Source organism: Tachypleus tridentatus, chromosome 2 (genome assembly GCF_004210375.1).
Source record: "Tachypleus tridentatus isolate NWPU-2018 chromosome 2, ASM421037v1, whole genome shotgun sequence".
Classification (NCBI taxonomy): Eukaryota; Metazoa; Arthropoda; class Merostomata; order Xiphosura; family Limulidae; genus Tachypleus; species Tachypleus tridentatus.
In genome coordinates, this window is record NC_134826.1 from 107,823,533 (window position 1) to 107,837,149 (window position 13,617).

Sequence of the window (13,617 nt, forward strand, 5' to 3'; positions counted from 1 at the left end):
CGCCGGTTCTAATCCCCGTCACACCAAAAATGCTCGCCACTTCTGCCGTGGGGGCGTTATAATGTGACGGTCAATCCTACTATTCGTTGGTAAAAGAGTAGCCCAAGAGTTGGCGGTGAGTGATGATGACTAGCTGCCTTCCCTCTAGTCTTACATTGCTAAATTAGGGACGGCTAGCGCAGATAGCCCTCGAGTAGCTTTTCGCGAAATTCAAAACAAACTATCAACATGCCCTATGATGTCATTTCGTGGGCGTCTCTACCTTCTTCAAGAGATACCCAATCAACGTGTATGTCCAGAATGCCCTCTAACTAATTACGGTAGTTATACCAGAGTGCTAATGAATATCAAGAAACTGTTAAATTACTAAAATTTATTACGAAGTGTATGTTGCATTAAATTTGAAAAAGGAAGTCGTAAAAAAACTATTGTCTATATGTAAGTCTTAACCAAAAAAAAATATGACAGAATTAATTATTTATACATTGTTGAAAATACAACAGATTCAGATACTTTTTCAAAGCAAGATTTAATACTTCATAAATTACGTGCTCATATTTTCAGCATTTGTCATTACATATCCTTGTTATAAGTTGCTGTTTGCTTTATCATGACTCTACATATACTTAAAGAACACTCCATTTAGTTGAACGTGTAGAGTATATTGATCATTCGTTGATTGAATAAATCGTACAGAAGCAGAAGTATAATTAAATTATAGATAATCTAAAAAAGCAAGGGTGTTATAACAGGTACCTTCCTAGCAACGATTTTGTTATTGGAAGCGGTTTCTTTGACTGATTATTCAAATACATCTATCTTTACAGTCTGTCAACAGTCAAAATCGAAATAGAAGAGCATCTCTGTTACTGAGAAAAATTGTAATCGCCAGACGCTGGTGACCGCCAGAGAAAAAAGACAATTGGTTATGCTTATCAAGTGTAACATACATCAGAATTTAGTCTCATTTTAACGATTTTTTTAACAGTGGCCAGTCTTCGACTGCCATTTAACTGCAAAGGGTGATAAAAATTTGTCAAATTGCGGCAACAACCAACCTAAAATCACTTATTTTAGATACGAACATGAAGGAACAGCTTCAATGACATTTGTAATATAAACGGAAGATATATACTGACTGAAAGCGTGTGATGTGGTCCAATGTGTTTTTGTTGTGATTTAGATTAAAACTATTTTCCAGAGTTGAAATGTTTGCTTTACAATTTTCAATTACATAACACGTGGACTGATTTATTTTTCATGTGTTTCAGAGCTTCATGTGAAGTTACTTGCGTGTAGTCGTCAATAATACAGGCCAGCGATGATTTTATTGTCTTGAAATTTGTACGTGTTCTACAGCAATTTCTGTACGCTGAATCGAAAATGATATTTATTTTCACCATCATCTATAAATTTTTCACAAAACGTTATATGTACTTTTACATAAGTGGATCATTTTCACTGAAATCAGGTCGCATTTTCTTATGCTTAAAATGTTAATAACCACTTACTGTATATTTCTCTAGATCAATTGTGACATGAGAGTTTTATCGACCGTTCTAGAATCCATAAGAAACGCGCCCTTAATATATAGACGGTTAACAGGCGTGTCAAATATACGGTTATGAAATGTTTCCATGTTATTTGTGTAAATGGGACAGCAGAACAAGAAATCAACACTGGATAAAGAAGCAATGACCATGCAGAGTTAGCCTGATACCAGGATCTAAAAACATTAAATGTGAATGTTTTGTTAACACAAATAAAGTCCTATTACATCAACTTCACGTAAAACTGGAGCAGTCTGTAAAACATTAAAGAAAGATAGTGACTGTTTCAAACAAATGTGTGGGCAGTTTCCAGCTCTTTGAGAAGCAGAACTTAAAGAAGGTATTTTTGTTGGGCCTCAGATTAAGAAGTTGACTTCAGATGAACAGTTTGAAAAGACAAAGAGAAAAGTTGAAAAACAAGCATGGATTGCTCTAAAGATTTTATTGACAATTTTTTAGAAAACAACAAGGACCTAAGCTACGAAAATATTGTCAATAACATACTCGATAAATTCAGAGTGTTGGGTTGTAACATAAGCTTGAAAACTCATTTCTTACACTAACATATTTTGACTATTTCCCTGAAAATCCCGGTGCCGTCAGGAAGAACAAGAGGAAATGTTTCGTAAAGACATCAGAAAAATGGAGACGAGGTATCGGGGAAAGTGGAACATTAGCATGATGTTTAATTACTGCTGATCATTAGGGCAAAATGCTCTAGACGCAATACATGAAAAACATACCACAGCACATAGTTTTGAGACTAAAAGATGTAGGTTTCGGGATGAATGAGGGTTCCTATTCGTTTGGCATCAATATTTTTTAATTTTTCTTCAGTTTGTTTATATTTTGTCAAAAAACATAATCATAAAAATGTTCATTGTGGTAAATGATGTAACAATTTGATCTAAGTAAGAATATATTTTCTTATTGATTTATAAAACATCCTTGCGTGATAGAAAAAAAAAAGAATATTATTTTCGAAATCTGCTTAACTGAATTATGAGAAACCCTTTATTAAAACCAAAACAACTTTAATGAAACTGGATTTCGCAGGCCTGTGTTCTTAACAGTCAACAGCAATTACCACTAACACTTGAGTTACTCTCATTAAGCATGGCCAAGAGTGTTAAGGCGTGCGACTCATAATCTGAGGGTCGTGGGTTCGTATCCCCGTCGCGCCAAACATGCTCGCTCTTTCAGCTGTGGGGGCGTTATAATGTGACGATCAATCCCATTATTCGTTGGTAAAAGAGTAGCCCAAGAGTTTGCGGTGGGTGGTGATGACTAGCTGCCTTCCCCTAGTCTTACACTGCTAAATTAGGGACGGCTAGCGCAGATAGCCCTCGAGTAGCTTTGTGCGAAATTCAAAAACAAACAAACAAATACTCTCATTAATCGAATAGTGGTTTTAATTAACACTCTTATAATATTAAACCTTATAGTACTAAGCACATTTTTTAGCAAATGGTCGAAAAAAATAAACCCTTGTATTCTTTGCCAAGAGTATATATAGTAAATAAATATGTTGTTTAGAGGTAACATTGGACTCTTGGTATTTGGATAAGGGTAACGCCAGTATGAAATATTACACATCCATTAGCATTAAATAAGGGAAAAAAATACTGTAGTGAATAATCAAACTCACTTTTTAAACTATTTTCTAATTTATTTGACGCTATAGCTATTGAAATTACGTTTGTTAGTTAAGTCTAGTTCGCTATGAAAAAGTAAACAACCCAGTAAACTCCAAGCATTTCTCTATTACTGTATCTTCATTGATTCGCTGTAATTTAACGATGACGTTCGCTAACCGCAGGAAGGGCGTTGTTCTATAATTATATAGACTATGTTAACAGAGAGAGATATATTTTAACACGCCTACCATACATTTTTACTAACCATATGTTAAAAGTGTTTCTTTAGCTTAAAGCACCAAAAATTAATCTATCACTTTATTTTCCTAATAACCGAGGTTGGCAGTGATGGATGAGAATTACGTTTAAAATCGTTACTGAATATGAAAGATAATGCAGTATTCTACCATTAAAATACGTTCGTTATATAAAAAAAAGAGCTTCTAATTAGGTATAAAACAAGATGGAAACAGTTTGCCATAAATAAACTTTGAAGTGAACTTTGTACAAAGATAAATATTATTAGGACAAGATTTTGAAATGTTATTGCTGACTTTGACTTACCCTAAACATTACAAAGTAATACACTCATCGTAACAATATTTTAAATTTAGATAACTTCTAAAATAATAAAGTTTTGGAAAATATTTTACAATGTTCTCCAACGAGCAAGTTAAATGAATATCTGAACTTGTTGCTTCATATTGTAATTAAGCAAGAATAAATACAATTACATGTTAAAAAGTGAATGTGTTATCCTTTACTGTAAAGAATTACATAAAAATTATTGTTGTTTAGAACTAAAATTTGCTTAAACTAACAACCAGCAAGGATTTCTTTGAACAATTTTAATATACAAGATTCTATTACATCCATAAAAGACTCACGATGTTTTTAAGTAACCTAAAACAATGGCTGGTCGTTTCATGTTGAATTTATTCAGGAGCTAAGATAAAAATAGAAGTAAGTAAGAAAAACACGTATTCTTATTTATGAAGGTGGTAATTAACGATTATATTAGTATAACAGTAACACAAATATAATGTGAATGGTTGGCTAAATAGAAAAGTAATACTGATAACAAGCTATTGGCCATTTGGAGGCAAAATGTTGTAAATAGTAAAAATAAGTGAAATTTTAAAGCAACTTTTATACAAAAAGACAACTCTGAACACTTGTAAATTTATTAATGCTTCTTCATAATACGGCCCGGCATGGCCAAGAGTGTTAAGGCATGCGACTCGTAATTTGAGGGTCATGGGTTTGCATCCCCGTCGCGCCCTTTCAGCCGTGGGGGCGTTATAAAGTTACGGTCAATCGCACTGTTCGTTGGCAAAAGAGTATCCCAAAGTAGGCGGCGGGTGGTGATGATTAGCTGCCTTCCCTTTGGTCTTACATTGCTAAATTAAGGACGGCTAGCGCAGATAGCTCTCGAGTAGCTTAGCGCGAAATTAAAAAAAAAAAACAAACAACTTATTACAGTATTAATTAAAGTATTGGAATTTAAGTCTGAAAATTTTCAGACTTCGATGACAGGAAAAGGCAGTCTGAAAATTAAATAAAAGAACGGTTGTTTATGACATATTTAACATTACAAAGAATTTTGTTGAATTCTTTATTTTTATTTGTTCGATATTTAGTTAATGGGATAACTGTACTCGGTACACATGATAATTAAACCCTTGATTTTAACAAAGTCCGTAAACTTATCGCTTTTTCATCGCCGGACATATTTAGTATTATGGTGCTAATATGAATATATTATTTTCAAACTTTTCATGGTTAATCAATTTTCTCAAACAATTTCATCAGCAATATTGTAAATCAAATGATTGGCTTGGCCTTGATAGCTTCCAGCTATTCATAATATTTATTGAAAACCGCAGAATCAAAGTCAATATTAACTTCTCAAACAGTGATGTCATCATAATGAATTAGTTGTTGTGTAAGACCTATCCACAAGGATATTGAACGTACAAGTAGATTTTAACCGTCAATAGAACTTTAAGGTACAATAGTGACAACAGTAAAGCTCACTAAGAAGCAGTTGAGAGGCTTCGCAACTCAGCTTTAGGAGTCACTAACCCTCCAGTTTTTTAATTACAAGAAAAAGTGACAAATTATATCAAAGATATTTATTTTTGTCATGGGATCAAGTAAATCTAAAGTACACTTTTCATTTCGAATGAAAACTGTGGATCCAGTAACTTCAGCTGAATCCTTAAGTCCTACAAAGGAGAGCAGGAAGTCCTTAAAAGAAAAATTGGAGCCATCATGCTCAACAAAATACTTTCTACTCAACACTACTCTTCATGGAGCAAACCACCTAGGAAGAACAAGATCCATATTTCACCGTTGCTTTTGGTCACTTGTCCTGACTCTGTGCCTGATAGGTTTTCTTGCTCATTTAATCGATTTAGTTCAACAAAAGCTAAGAAATCCACATATGTACACCTCTATCACTATAATGGACGATCTACGTCAAGCTGAAGATGAAAACCTACCTCTTTATCCGGCGATAACATTATGTAGTCGCTCACCCTTTAAAACCAGTAAGTAGCTATAGTGTTGTTATTCGTCTCTTCAGCAATAATTTGAAAATAGAACTTGTTAAGCATGATCTGCGTCATTATTCGCTAGCAATACTACGAAACTGTACAAATTTTAAAGAACTAAATATTCTTAATGGTGTTATTTTTTCCCTTTTTAGCATTAACAGTGACCTATCTCAGTCCTCTATAGCCGTGTCTTCCGTAAAAATAAAATGCTATAATGCTATTAATTTTTTTTTTTACTTAAAGATAGTTAAAACATAATTTGCTAAGCCAAATCTGCCTCGGTATTATCAGCAATACTGCGTAGCTCCTCACCTTTTAAATATTTTTTCTCTGAACTGTGGTAAAGGAACAGAAGTTCTGAAGCATGATGTACCTGAGGATTTTGTAGTATTCTGAATTGCTTACAATGTTGTTATTTACTTCAATATCGATGATTAGAAGATATTGAATATCAACTTCTAATTTACTTAAACCATAATTATATCAGCTGGATAACCTCAATATTAAGAATCTCTTCGGTTGTAAATCCTACAGTGTCTCTTGAAGACAGACCGACCTACTAGAGTTAGCTTGTTTAGAATGATGATCAGGTAAAAACTACCACACCATTCTATAAGCTATACTTGTTTCAGCCAGCTTAGTAGGTGTAGGTTAGTCCTGTCGACAGTTGAATGAGCCAAGTTGAGAATATTTATTATAAATTATAATACCTATATAATTGTACCAAAGGCATGCCATAAAAATTCTGCTTCAAAGAACAAACTGATCAAATTTAGGGACTCAAATCACTGTCATGGTATCCCATGCAGAATCTTAACTATTTAGAAAGATGCTAGCAAGGAGCTAGCATATGGTATATGTACATGCTGAAAGACATTAATTTAATAGTATTGAACAAATAAACCTTGATAAAAGCAGTATTTAACATATATGCATTAAGTTCTGTTGTCACTCTACCGCCCAAAAAGCATAGAGAATTGTCAGTAGAACAGAGAGTTCGCATAAGAGCTTTACATGATGCTGGTTGGACTCTCTGACAAATTACTGCAGACTTGAAATGCTCCTCAAACACTGTCAAGTACACCCTAGATCGTGAGACTGAAAAATGTTAATTTGAAAATAGAAAGGAACAGAACAGAACACTAAAACTCAGTGTTGCTATTGTTAAGTATCTTCGTTTATGCAATGATTGGGAAAGAAGAAAAACTGCCACTGATCTCAAGCATGAGATAAACGACCATGTACCAAATGGCAGAAAAGTATCCAGATCTATAGTATCAAGAAGACTTAACGAAAATGTTATATTCCGTCTTGTAGCAGTCAAAAACCTTTACTTCGATTTCCAAATATTGTCGAGAGATTTAAATTTGCTAAAAAGTACAAAAATTGGAGTGTTGATGATTGTAAAAAAGTTTTATGGACAGATAAGTCCAAGTTAGAAAATTTTTGTTTTCAAAGTGTAGATTCTATATATGGCGGAGGAAAGATGAAAGATACTTACCTCAAAGCATAGCACCCACTATTAATCATAGGAAAGGCAAACTGATGATTTCGGGTATTTTTCTTCTCACACAACACGAATTATTTGCAAAATAGATATAACAATAAGCTAGCACCAGTACTGTTAGATATTTATGCTTCATGGTATACACAGTGATTAACGTTATTACTAATAAAGGATTCTACTACCAAGAAGATAATGACCTCAAACACTCATCAAAACTATGCAGAAATTACTTGGCTAAGAAAGTAGCTTGTAATCATTCAAATGATGCAGTCCCCCCCCCACATTCAATCCAATTGAGCAAATGTGGGATTTCATAGATTAAACTTCAAAAATGAAAAGTTACTTCCAGACAACTTTATGGGAGTGTATTAAAGAAATTTGGATTAACATCGCAAAAATACACTTTGATTAAATGTGTTGCAACAGTGCCTGGAAGACTGTCTGCAGTTATTAAAGCATAAAGGGACACACAAAATATTAACTGTTTGTTGAACTCAAGCGCTTTCACTGAGTTTCTGTTGTACTGTGTATGAAGATTAATAAAATCTTAATATTTCACCTATGATTTATCTTACACAGTTCTTTGAAAGTAGATCTAAATCTAATTTTTTTATTTTGTTCTAACACTTTGCATAGTACTGTGTGAAAATATGTGATGCATCAACACTGCTAGTTCCATTTATAATCTTAAAAACCTCAATCAGATTCCATCTAGCTTTTCTTGCTCTTGAAGAAAAACAATTTTAGAGATTCACTTTCTTCTTGTATGAAAACAATTACATTCTAGGCACCATTCTAGTAACACTTCTATGAACTCTTTCCAATAATTCAATTTCCTTTCTAAGACAAGGAGCTCAAGAATGAATACAATATTCCAAGTGTGGCCTATATAGAGATCTGTACAAGGCAATTATAATCTCTTTAGACTTGTATTCAATATTTCTGTAGATACAACTTAAAATCCCATTTGTCCAGCGACTAGCAACAACACACTACTTGGATGGTTTTAGAGACTGACCAACTATTATATTCACGATCCAAATTATGATAACTCACATGCAACATCATATACTTATCCTAATTAAAACTCATTTTCCATTTACATGTCTAATTTACGAAATGATCTAGATTCTTTTGTAATGCAGTAGCATCTTCTTCACAGCCAGCAACACCAAGGACCTTAATATCATCAGCGATTATAAATATTTTATTTACCATTCCTTCATCTATATAGTTAATTTAAACCCAAAAGAACAAAGATCTTAAGACTGGTTCCTGAGGTACCCTACTTACAACATTAATCCAATTACAGCCCTCTGAGTTCTTTCATCCAGTCACTTTTCTATCTTATCCCCAACACTTATAGAAATATTTTTTACAAGCTTTTTATATGGGACTTTGTCAAATGCTTTCACAAAATCCAGATACATCAGATACCCTCATCTACATAAGCAGTAACATTTCCAAGGAATGTCAAAATATTTATAAGGCAAGAAATTTTTGACTGTCCAATAAAATTTTAAACATTTTTAAATGGCTTTATAGAGTAACTCTTGAAAGTGATGTAAGACTAATTGACTTATAATTATTGGGGCAATTTTATCACTTTCCTTGAAAATAAGGGCGATTTTAGTCAACTCTGGTACTTGCCCACTGTTCAAGAGCTTACAAAAAGTAGTTGTAATTGCCTCGTTAGTTTAATCCTTAACTCCTTCGAAACCCTTTTGGAAATTATATCTGTCCCATGCATTTAATCGTTCTTTAAACTTCCCAAATTTTTATTAACAAGCTCAGAATTCAATTTTATTTTATCTTGTTTCCACGTATTAAATGTTCAAAAGGAGGAATATTTCCTAAATCTTCAATCGTAAAAACCATATCTTTACACTCGATATGTTTAAAGAAATTCTAACCGTTAATTTTACACTTTCAGTCTCCACAACAGGCAGTTGCTGTCCATTCTACAAAATTTCATACTGTGTACTTGTTTATATAATTTTAATTTTATTGCGTATATTGTACATTTTTGTTTTGATGTCCTTAGATTTTTGACATCTTTGTAATTTGTGTTGTGTTATTGCTTAAGATTACAGCACAGAGGGTTTTATATTCTTTTAGACAAACTGAGTTGCAGTGATCTCCATCACCACCACATGTCGTGACAGAGATTTATAGGTTACTACGAGGTGCCCGTAACGTTGACAGTTAAAACGCTGAGTTACAACCACAGGGTTTTAGATTCTTTTACATGAAATCTCTGATTTCAGAGAATAATAGTTATAAATATTACACTGTAGACATCCTGTGCTTCACGTGCATAAATTTTTAAAATGTTAGTTTGCCTTTGTCTTTTAATTTAAATTAATCATACTATTTTTGCGTTAGAAATGTTTTGTGTTAGTTCGTTCCGGATATGTTCAATTTTAATACTGAAATTTACTCCTCTAATGACAAGTGCTTTCACATGGGGTTTTGTTCCTGGTAATGTATTGCCATATGTCCTAACTTAAGGCTCTTGAAGTCATGCTTTGAGAAGACTGCTTAGGTCAGCTGCCTAGGTTCTTCAGTTGCGGGTTATTTAATACCTGGTTTGCAAATCTTGATTTTAGTTATTGGGAGTGGCTCTTTGTAAGTACCTGGAATACCTTTGTTAATAACTGACTATTTGGATAATTATGCATGTTTTCAATTTTCTTGTGATTGTATGTTTATGCTTTGTTCGTGTGTGTTTTGAGGATTTTTGTTGCCCTCTTGATGTTATTGGTGTGAAGCTGTCTGTTTCTGTGTGCATTTCTGTTATTTTATGTGTCTGCATGTTTGTTGCAATATCCAGCGTGATACTGTATTTTTTTAATTATTTGTTATATTGGTAGTCCATCTACTATTTGCTCATTGTCATTTAGATTGTTTGAAGTTGTATCGGACATTTCAATAGCTATGCTTTTATTTTATTTTCTCTGTATGTGGTGCTATTACTATTTTTACTTCATTCTAATTTTTTTCCTTTTTTTTTAAAGTTATAACGCCTATTTTTTTTAACTACAGTCAGGGAATTTATTTGAGGACTTCCTCCTAATCTACTTCCAAATTTATCCATATGAGACTTAATTTTGGCGGAAGAGGCTATATACTGGGACATTGGAGTGTTATTGCCTTCTTGTCTTCAGAAGAAGAGCTGAGTAATTTTTTTTTGTTTTGCTATCTTGTTTGTTGGACAGTCCAGATAACCAACGCTAGTGCTGTTCGATAAGCCTGTTAAAATATGTAACTGTCGTAGTCTAACAGTTGTATCGCTTTGAGTAAAAATGCTAAAATACCTCTTGTCTCTTCAACGAGTAGAGCGGGAATAAAATGCGAATATTAAGTATATTGCTGCTGCTTAAATTTCACATTCTTTTCTGATTCACACTTTAAGGTTAAAATAAGAGCTAAAGCATCAATGAGAGAAGTATTTCGTAATTAAAATAGTTTTTAGGATAGTCTTACTTCTCGACGTAAAATACCATTTTTCGTAGACGCAAAATTCAAGATTATTATTAAATTAAATGCATTAAGTATAGTAAATTCAGGCAGTAGAAACCTTAATCACATTTCTATTGTAAAATGGGCTGCTTTGAACAAGAAATATTTGTTTGTTTGTTTTGGAATTTCGCCCTTTCAGCTGTGGGGGCGTTATAATGTGACAGTCAATCCCACTATTCATTGGTAAAAGAGTAGCCCAAGAGTTGGCGATGGGTGGTGATGACTAGCTGCCTTCCCTCTAGTCTTACACTGCTAAATTAGGGACGGCTAGCACAGATAGCCCTCGAGTAGCTTTGTGTTAAATTCAAAAACAAACATTAGAGATTTCACTAAATTTTAACAACTTACGCGCTTTTATTTCGTTATCAAGAGAAAAAAAAGACATAAAATAACCCGTATAACTGCTAATGTAAGACTTTTAATTACATTATAAGATATTCAAAAAAGAAAGCTCAATATCCACCGATAATTCATTTTATGAAATGTCATCGGTTCTGTCGGGCTTCCACAAAGGGCAGATCTGGATATGAAACTTTCAAAAATTAGTCAAATTGCACATACGTAACTTGCAACCTAACTTACTTGTTAAAGACGTTCATGCGATTTACATCTTCCACTATTTTGGGATGGTGGTTATAGGGACATTAATATTAAACAAAATTGAATTAACGAGGTAATTCTTTATCAACAAAATTTTAAATCAAATGACATTGCTTGTATCTGTTATTACTCAAAATAATTATAAATATTTACTTTATTTGCATTAATACAAGCCTATATTAATTACTTTTCAAATCTTGAAATATGGGCTGACTTTCAGTTGTCTTCTTTATCATAATATATATATCAAAGTATGCACACACTTTTAAACTCGCTTAGATTTACTGTCTCCAGTACATCCGAAGGCAACTCATTCCATAAGCCAACCACACTATTTCAAAAATAAAATTATTTTAGCTAAAGACGGCTTCTACCATGCCTAAATCTATATTTTTGTCGTTTAGTTCTATTATTATCGCTGTTAAGCATGAAAAATGTTGATGTATCAACATTATCCATTCCTTTTACAATTTTAGAAACTTAAATCATATCCCCTCTAGCTCTTCTTTTTACAAGATTGCTTGTTTGTTTGAAGTTAAGCACAAAGCTACATAATGTTGTCTGTACTCTGCCTACCACGAGTATCGAAACCTGGTTTACAGCGTTGTAAGTCCGCAGACATACCATTGTGTCACTAGTAGTCTTTTTTCAAGAGAAGACAATTTTAAGGCTCCTAATTTCTCTCTCCTCACATGACAACTCCTCCATCTCAGGTATAATATTAGTAATCCTCCTCTCAACCCTTTCCAGCAATTCAGTGTGTTTTCTACGTAAAGTAGCCCAAAACACAACACTCTAAATATGTCCTAACTAGTGGCCTAAACAATGAAAGTATAGCCTTTTTAGCATTGTATTTAATATTCCTGTAGATACAACTTAAAATACTATTTGCCAAACTACTAGTAACAGCACGCTCTTTGAATAGCTTAAGACTCTGATCAACAATTACACAAAAATCCTTTTCTTTCACGACACTTTTAAGGCTATTATTCCTATCCCAGTTATAGTGTTAATGAAAGTAAAACTAAAGAAAGAAAATAGTATTACTTACACAACACATAAACACTAGTGACTTGCTTCCTGCAATGTTACATATTTAAGGTTCCTTGAAAAACTTAAAATCAGCAAATGTAAAACGTAAATGTATCCTGCCTAACAATGTTTTCTGAGTACTGAAAGGCTATGAAAAGGTTTCGACAGTATAGCTTTAGAGCAGCTTGACACCTGGGATACATTATTACGACACATATTACTGTACAGTTGAATAGCAAGACGGTACAGATAGTACATAAATTATACAGCCAATTTATAGGTGAAAAATAGAATAATAATGTATTAAAGTATGAGGAACGTCTAAACAACTAATCTTATTTAACTGTCACTTTATCATGTACTTAGAATGTCAAAAAGTTTGAATGAGGTTGAGCCAGTCTGGCATGGCCAGGTTGTTAGGGGTCTCGACTCATAATCTGAGGGGCGCGAGTTCGATTACCCGTAACACCAAACATGCTCATCTTTCCGTTTGTGATGGTCAATTCTACTATTTATTGGTAAAAGAGTAGCCCAAGAATTGGTTGGTGATAGGTGGTGATATGTAGCTGCTTTTCTCCTAGCCTTACACTGGTAAATTAGGGTTGGTTAGCTTAGATAGCCCCCGTGTAACTTTGCGCGAAATTCAAAAACAAAACAATCCCTCTTAATATCACATATTTCTTAGAGATTAAGACATCGATAAAAAGATTAAAACTATGTTTATTTTATTTGAATTTCATCCCACCTTTAATAAATGGTAATTTTTGCTGTTTTTTTCAAGTCTGACCACTGAGCAGACTTTCTCAAACGCTATGTCAGATGGAGATGGATAAAACTAGACTATATACATTAGCTGTCATATTTTCATACAGACTGTACTATTGTTATTTGTACATTTAGCTGGAACTTGTTACATACTAAATAAAATGTTTGTATATGTTTTTATAATTTATAGTAATTTTCAGTATTTTCTTAATTTATACATTTTTCTTGGATTAATATATAATATTAAATTTTATAAGTAGTGGGGATCACATTAGCCAAATGTGATAAGTATGATACATATTACAGTTTTTCTTAGGTGCTTGGTAATATTACTAAGCAGGCCCACACTCACCAGGTGTTCGAAAACACCGCTAGCAGAGAGGGTACTCAACTGATGAGTTAAGAGAAAGTGGCCATAGAAGCATTTTTGTAGTTTGCCTATTACC